Below are 7791 nucleotides of genomic sequence, written 5' to 3'. Positions count from 1 at the left end.
GTAAAAAGTAGAAAAGATAGAACTTAGACAGTAGATACTTAGGCCGATAGCCACTTAAACAGGTAGATAGTTAGACAGGTAAACAAAAAGACTATTAAACAGGTAGATCACAACCAAATATTTATTGATTAAATCGATCATTTACTTACACTGATTTGCGCATATTGTGAAATTCACGCAACTTGCTTCAAAGCAAAATGCCCCTAACACCTAGTTGAAACTCTCTAGAAAAATTTAAATAAATGTGAAATATTTTAAATTATTTTTTAGCCAATTGCAGATATAATTATTAAATTGAGACAACATAGTGAACTGTATAATAAAATGAAACTGGAGAATGAAAATGAACTGCCTAAAACCTGCTGCTTGTTAATCTAATACAGTAAACGAATGAGGTGCCGTGCAATATTACCAATCCTTTCTCATAATTTTGTGAGATTATAAAATGTTATAAACATGAGTGTATGAGGTTGGACTGAAAACTTTTCGATCTAACAATGATACAAAGATTTTTTATTAATTTTTTTTATTTATGTTTCTGCATTAACTCTTTGTAACTATACGCACTTTTTCCGGTAATGCTGTTATCTTCATACCCCTAAATAGTACTTGCCAAATTTTTGTGCAAAAATTGTTCATAAAAACAATTATCCTCGTTTGACAAAAATGTTTGTTCTCGAAAGCTGTTTTTAGATGAGGAAAAAGGCTAGATCTGGTGAATAAGGTGGATGGTCAAGCAGTTCCAACCGTTACTGGTGGATGTCTTGGCAAAGACAGCGGCGCGTTTTCTTGATGAAACAGAATTTTTATTTTTGAAAATAATCGACTAAAATAACTCCATGACTATTCCAGAAAACAGAATCCATCACAATCCTATAAAAAATAACACTTTTTGTTCTTTTTGTAGTTGTTTGCCCTTTGCAGTCCACTGTTTTGACTGTAGTTTTGCTTTAGGCGTATAATGCTGAATCCAAGATTTAAGGGGGGGATACATGTAACAAGAAAAAAAAAACGATTTTTTTTTTTTTCATAAATCGTTACAATAACATCTCAAAAATATGCCTGCAAAAATTCAAAACAAAATTATCATTATTTATACCTTAAAACTCATTTAAGTGCCACGCCTCAACTCGACGCTCGAGTGCAATTGTACTCTTATCTGTTTCTGTGTCAAAACTTTAAACGCGTTTTTCTCAAAACGACATTTTTGAATACTGCGGGCGTGATAACTCAAAAAGTTCTCAACCGATTCCATGAAATTTTGCACACATCTACTTTACAGTAATAGCTTCTAGTTAAACCTCAAACATTCCAAAAAAAATTTCAAAAATTAACCTTTTTACCAAAAAAAACAGTGAAAAAATGGTGAAAAATCGAACTTTTTTTTTCTGAGGTCTGCCAATTACGATTTTGTGACTTTTTTAATTTTTTTTGGTTTAACTAGAAGATATATGTTTATGAATACGTACAAACTAATTTTTTGAATTCAGATCACCGTACGAAAAGTGAGAACGCCCGCAGATTGATGGCGTTTTCCGAGAGGGTCTTGGCAGATCTATTTTTACGGCAGCCATTTAAAAAAAAAAATAAAAAAAAAAATGTTTTTGTGTATTTTAATATATAATAAATAACCATAAAAAAATTCAAAAAGATTCAGTTATTCCTTCCCAGTTTAAAAAGTCCTCAAAAAATGGTAAAAATTAAGGCGATTACATGTATCGCCCCCCTTAACTACAGCAACTAATCGGCACCAAAAGTCCGATCTATTACGCCTGAAGAGCATTGAAAATAATCATTCGAACATGTATTTGGTTAAAGTGTGCAAATGCGGCAACCAAATTTTCTTTTAATATGTGACAAACATATTTTTTGGACATCCTTATAACCTCCGCTATCTTTCACACTTTGATTCGGCGTCGTCTAGCATCATTTCGTGAACTTTAGAAATGTTATCTTCAGAAGTTGAAGTTTTTGGACGTCATAAACGATCATCGTCTACCATGCTCTTACGGCTATGTTTAAACTCGACTCCAAAAATTTTACTGTATGATGTAGCAGAGTCCTCATACACAGAATTCAATATAAATATTTAATAACAGCTCAATACTTATTGCTTTCCATTTTCACAAAAACACTTACATGTACTTACTCAAACGGCCAAAAATGGCCAAAAATTTGGTTAATAACTCCCAAAAGATGCACAACTTCATTCACCAAGACCACCCTCATATTTCATGAACTAATTCAAATAAGCGATATGACTTATTTCTATTCTAAATAGTACGTATAAATCAAATACATTGCTATATAAGTTACTTTGACCCGATTGAATTTTATCAATTTATGCATTTATTTATTATTAAAAAGTTTGTCCAATTTAAATAATGCACATGAGCCAATTATGCTCTCTTATTTCACACTAATAAGATAAAACAGTAGGCTAATACTAAGAATGACATAATGAATTGCTATAATTAATGATATCCATATAAAGATCTCTTACGACTTTATTGATCTAGTTTCTGCGAAGTGAAACAATTTGCGAAGACCTTGGGCCGATACGTATACGGTCAGCAGTTGGCAGCACTGCTTCGTTAATAACCAATTAAAATTATTGTCTTCGTCGTATTTATAATCACCTTTCGGTAAATGATTTATGGAATGTTATTAAACTAACGAATGTATATCTTATATATAAAATTCTTTTGTAATAATGAATGTAAATATACTCCTCCTAAACGATTATTAGGATTTCGATAAATCTTTCTAAAATTTGTCAAGGGATTCTTTTAGGATGTATTTTAGGATGTATGTTATTATAAAAATATAGTAATATTGTAGAAATAAATGGGAAAAAAATGCAAAAAACGACATGCCATTTTTGACATTGAAAATATTTGAGACATTTTTTGGCATTGAAAACAAATGAAAACTGTCATTTGCCAAAAATCTCAATTTACTTATGAGCCTCCTGGACAATATTAGAATATGTATAATAAATTCATGATTATGAATAAAAGAATAAAATGTCTACATTATTATTGCGAAAAACCAGTAAGATGTGCCAGAAATTAAAATAATATAAGATGCAGTATATGTATGGCAGATTGAATTATACACATATAAACAGGATTTGACATATTAATTTACTTAAAATATGAATTTAAGTAATGCTCAGGGCCGGTCCTAAATTGAATGCGACGCATGCGAAAAAAACGAGCGCACACCTCAGGGGGCGCCAACACAAGATTCGGATATGAAATTTTCAATATAGTTTTTTTTAATATAATTCAAGAAATATATATATATATATATATATATATATATATATATATACTCAATACCACTTGGGTACAATACACCCTAAAACCTCCGGTCCGCCATACTGAAACCGCCGTCAGGCATTACTTCATGGGGGGAGGATCTAAAATGCTATAATGCTCGCTCTAAAATTATACTTCTCTTCTAATCAATATATTTGTGTGCTTCAGTGTGGGAGCGTGTATATGAAAAAATAGTACATTAATTTTGTATTTAACAAGTTTAAGATTAAGTTTTAATGTGGATGTTAATTCTTAATCTGCGATAAAATTTAATTGCGTTCATATTTTTCATGCCTGAAATATTCCTTGTAAAGGTGTTGCTTGATCGAAATTATTATTGAGCCCTTTAAGGTTGTTCGATACCACAACAATAACTGAAATCTAATATAGTGGAATGATATCCTCACTTAAACTAAGTTGCAGTGTTACCCTGTTGTATAATCCATAATTAACTAACTTGTATATAAATTTTTTATGTCTTTTGTAACTTATAATGCTTGCATATCATATTTCAACCATAATTTCGGCAAATTATCCAAAAACTAAAAAAATCTTCAGGGATACTGGGTACGTTTGTGCTAAGATACGTCATGACAGTGAAACTATACTTATTTTGAGCTGGGATTAAGGAGAAATATGTAGTATGATTGTTTGTATCGCTTTTGAAGAGTCAAATCTATTTACTTTTTGTTCATTTTGTTTTAATAATAACTGTTACTTGTATAAAAATAGATTACTCTATTTCTTACCCTGCTGGAAGTTAAACACTAGTACTTAATTACCAGAACTTAGTTTTTGGGTAGATAATTTAGCTTTAAAAGTGTACGTTGGGTATGGTTGTGAGTTGTGATCAATATTGCGGATACGCTTGTGACATGTATTTCTGGTATAGATTAAAAAGATAGAGAAAAATCTAACAAAATACAGAAAAGAAAGAGAAAGAAAAATGCAATACAAAACTAGTTAGTATTGGTATTTAGCCTAGAGGCAAGTTACATGAACTTCCCGATATGTGTAAACAATCGACTTAATCAATAATAATCGGAGTATTTTCTAGAAGCAAATTTTCGATTTTTATATTTGAACCAGTTTCCGTAGGACTTTAATGGTTTATTAATACCAAGTACTCTAACGTTATACCAATACAAGTTAATCGTCTAATTTTAATTTTAACAATCGTCAACAAAACTACTCATTTCTCAAACTTTGATGATTTTTTAAATTAAACTACTTGTCGTAAGGCCGTAATATTTATGTAAGTTCTAAGACCATGATATACATCGCCAAAGAATCCCAACTAATATCTTTCGAACAGTTTTTGATTTTTAACTTCCCGTAGGGTAAGTTTAGTAATCGCAAAAAATCGAAAATGAAAATTTTATATATCTTTACGTTTCAGAGGTTTCTGAACATTTTGGCATACCTTAGAAAAAATGGATGTATGTGTGTGTGTGTGTGTGTGTGTGTGTGTGTGTATGTGTGTGTGTATGTGTGTTGTATGTGTGTGTGTATGTATGTATGTGTGTGTATGTATGTGCGGATACAAATTTTCGTCGACGATTTCGGGTACACGGATCAACCAATTTGAATAATTCAAAAAACATTCGATCCGTATTGATAAGGAGACGTGCTGATTAGTTTTTGGCAAAGGCAGGTCAAGCCGTTCCGAAGATACGGGGCAAAAAGTTCCGAAAACGGTAACTCAGTTTTTAAGAGAACGGAGCGTCCGATTTTAATAATTCAAAAAACATTTTATTTGTATTGACAAGATGAAGAATCGATACAACTTTCATGAAGGTAGGTCCAGCGGTTTCGGAGATATAGAGGAAAAAGTAAAAAAATGAGCCATTTGACGGTCAAAAATGATCATTAGACATATGCACATCAAATTATCAGACATTTTATAGAGATTTTAACAATAAGTATACATTTTGTTAACATTCCTATCGGTTCCGTACCAATGCTTATGCGTTAGACAGCGACGCGGCGCTTACGCGCTTTATATTTTGTCCCTATGTAGTTAAAGCAGTACGATTGCTTTGAAAAAAAGTTCAGATCTTCCACAATATGTCAAAATAAAAAAAAAAAATTTTTTTCAAAAAAAAAAATTTTTTTTTAAAAAAATTTTTTTTTTTAAATTTTTTTTTTTTCAAAAAAGACTAATTTTTTGTCCAATTATAGTTTCTCAAAAATCTATTTTTTCAAAGTAATTTTTTTTCAAAAATGTTAATCGTTTTAAAAAATAATAATAATTTTTGTTACGGGAAGTTCCAGCAATTTGCCAAGGCACGATGCCCTAATTGCCTTAAGACAGAATTCCACTTACAGCTAGTTTCGATTTTTATTAGCTTAGAATTTTCTGCACCTGTGCCATAACACTTCAGCGCGTTATTCGAATATTATTACAATTGCTTCATACTTATTATATGTTCAGAATTTTGCATTTGTCTACGATTGCTTTTTGGTGCACAATATAAGAAATGAAATGACGAAGGATATTTTAGATATGGTTTTGTTTTTCTTTTAAATCTTGATTAAAATTTTGTAAAATTTCTTCATAATCAATTCTAGTAAATTATATCGCTTTCAGTGGTGTATTTGAAATACTCCCACTAGTAAAGTATATCGTTTTCAGTGGGTGTCTTTACTTGTCGCTGCTCTAAAATAATTGTGCCTGACAGTTTATTTGCGTAATTTACTGCTAATTTTCGTAAATATAAAAACATTTTAAAATATCTTTGAATTTTTTTAATTGGCAAATTTCTCTTTAGTTTTACTAATATGTATATGGTATCATATAACGTAGCAGTCGTATACATAATTTTCAGATGATGGGCTATTATAATTTCATTACCAAGTGATAGCAAATTTTAATTTAATCCCATAAACTCATTTTCTTAAACCAGGACAAAAAACCTGAAACCGTGATAAATATTGCATTTAGAGAAATTTATTTTTTTGTATTTTAATCAATCAAATTTTTTACATGATTAAAAGATTATCATCATTCGAAATTATTAAAACAATTATTGGTTAAGTAAGTTTTACTTTTGTATGAGTTTATAAACTATCTGAAACTCGTGATAATAGATAATAAAAGTTTTAATTTTAATACATGCGATGTCTTTAATAAGAGATTCTATCCGTAAATTTTGCTTGCTCGTCCTAGCCCAAATCCTACCGTAAATATTTAAAATGTCAGTCCGAGAATGACTATAGAAACTTTCATCTCTTAACAAATATTAGATTTATTAAAACCCTATACCCACATAAATGGTATGAGGATCTAAACCGAACCAAATGGTAGTTATAGAGGAGATATAGTATATTGTTTTAATTAAAAATTATGGATGCATTTATACAGATTTGCAACTCTCACTTGACTCGATTTGTTTTTAATTTTAAAATTATTTGAAAAAATACAAAAAATTGAATGGGAAACTTTGATAACGCGGAAATAGATGCAATACAATTTTTTGATATGTAGTCTTCTTTGTCACAATATTTGCATTCATATAATAGGTGAAGTAAAAAGAAATCCATAATTTTTGAAGTAAAACTTCTTTAGGCGCGACTAGGGTGTAAATCCGTACAAATGAAACGGAAGTGTGTTACGGCCAATGATTCTTCATTCGTTCTCGATGATATCATTTCTATAGACGGTTGTGATTAGTCGTCTTATATGTGAATAGAGATCTGTCGTTGTATGCGTACCAGCATCAACGTTGTATGCGTACCGATATCACAAGGAAATCGGCATAGATAAATAAACATTTTAAGGTTACATCGTAGTACAAATGTTGATTTAATGAAACAGGCATTTTTCATCACAAGAATATTTTACCCTGTTCCTTGAAAATAATAAAACAAATTAAACATTGTGTAGTAAACTTGAGTTTATTGATTAAAAATTATTTCTATATTATTCGTAGTTTCTATAAATTTTTGAAGTTATTGAAATGGAAATATTTTTTAGGCAAGACAGATATTACAGCTTAATATTTATATTTGTTAATGTCTGTAAAAATCTGTTATACTAATGCACAAATATAATAAGGCCTGTTTTTGATACAAGATATTTTCTATTTATCTATTTTGTCGATCATGGTTGATGCAGTCTTGTGACACAAAATTGTGGAGTTAAAACAAAAGAGAAACTTAAACAAATACGATATCCGTAGAACATTAAAGTAAAACTATTATAGTAAACTAGCAACCCGACGAACTCTGTTTCGCCACCAGATGGTTTCGTGAGAAAGATGAAGAAATTTTTTGTTTGTTTTATATTTTAAAAGGAAAATTTGATTTTATTATACAACAGTTCGAATTTATTTTGATTACAAAATGAAGTGTTTTTTTAGTTGAACTTCTCTAAGTAAATGAAAGTGAATCCGCAAATTATCCGTTTCATGGAGTGATCTTTGGTAAACCACATTTTTTTTTTTTGGTCTGACGTTAACACAAACAA

This window comes from Ctenocephalides felis, unplaced genomic scaffold, assembly GCF_003426905.1.
Source record: "Ctenocephalides felis isolate EL2017-DRISC unplaced genomic scaffold, ASM342690v1 CF-g0.4_SCAFFOLD_00845, whole genome shotgun sequence".
In the NCBI taxonomy this organism is placed as follows: domain Eukaryota; kingdom Metazoa; phylum Arthropoda; class Insecta; order Siphonaptera; family Pulicidae; genus Ctenocephalides; species Ctenocephalides felis.
The sequence above is the reverse complement of the archived record's forward strand: the minus strand, read 5'-3'. Positions refer to the sequence as shown.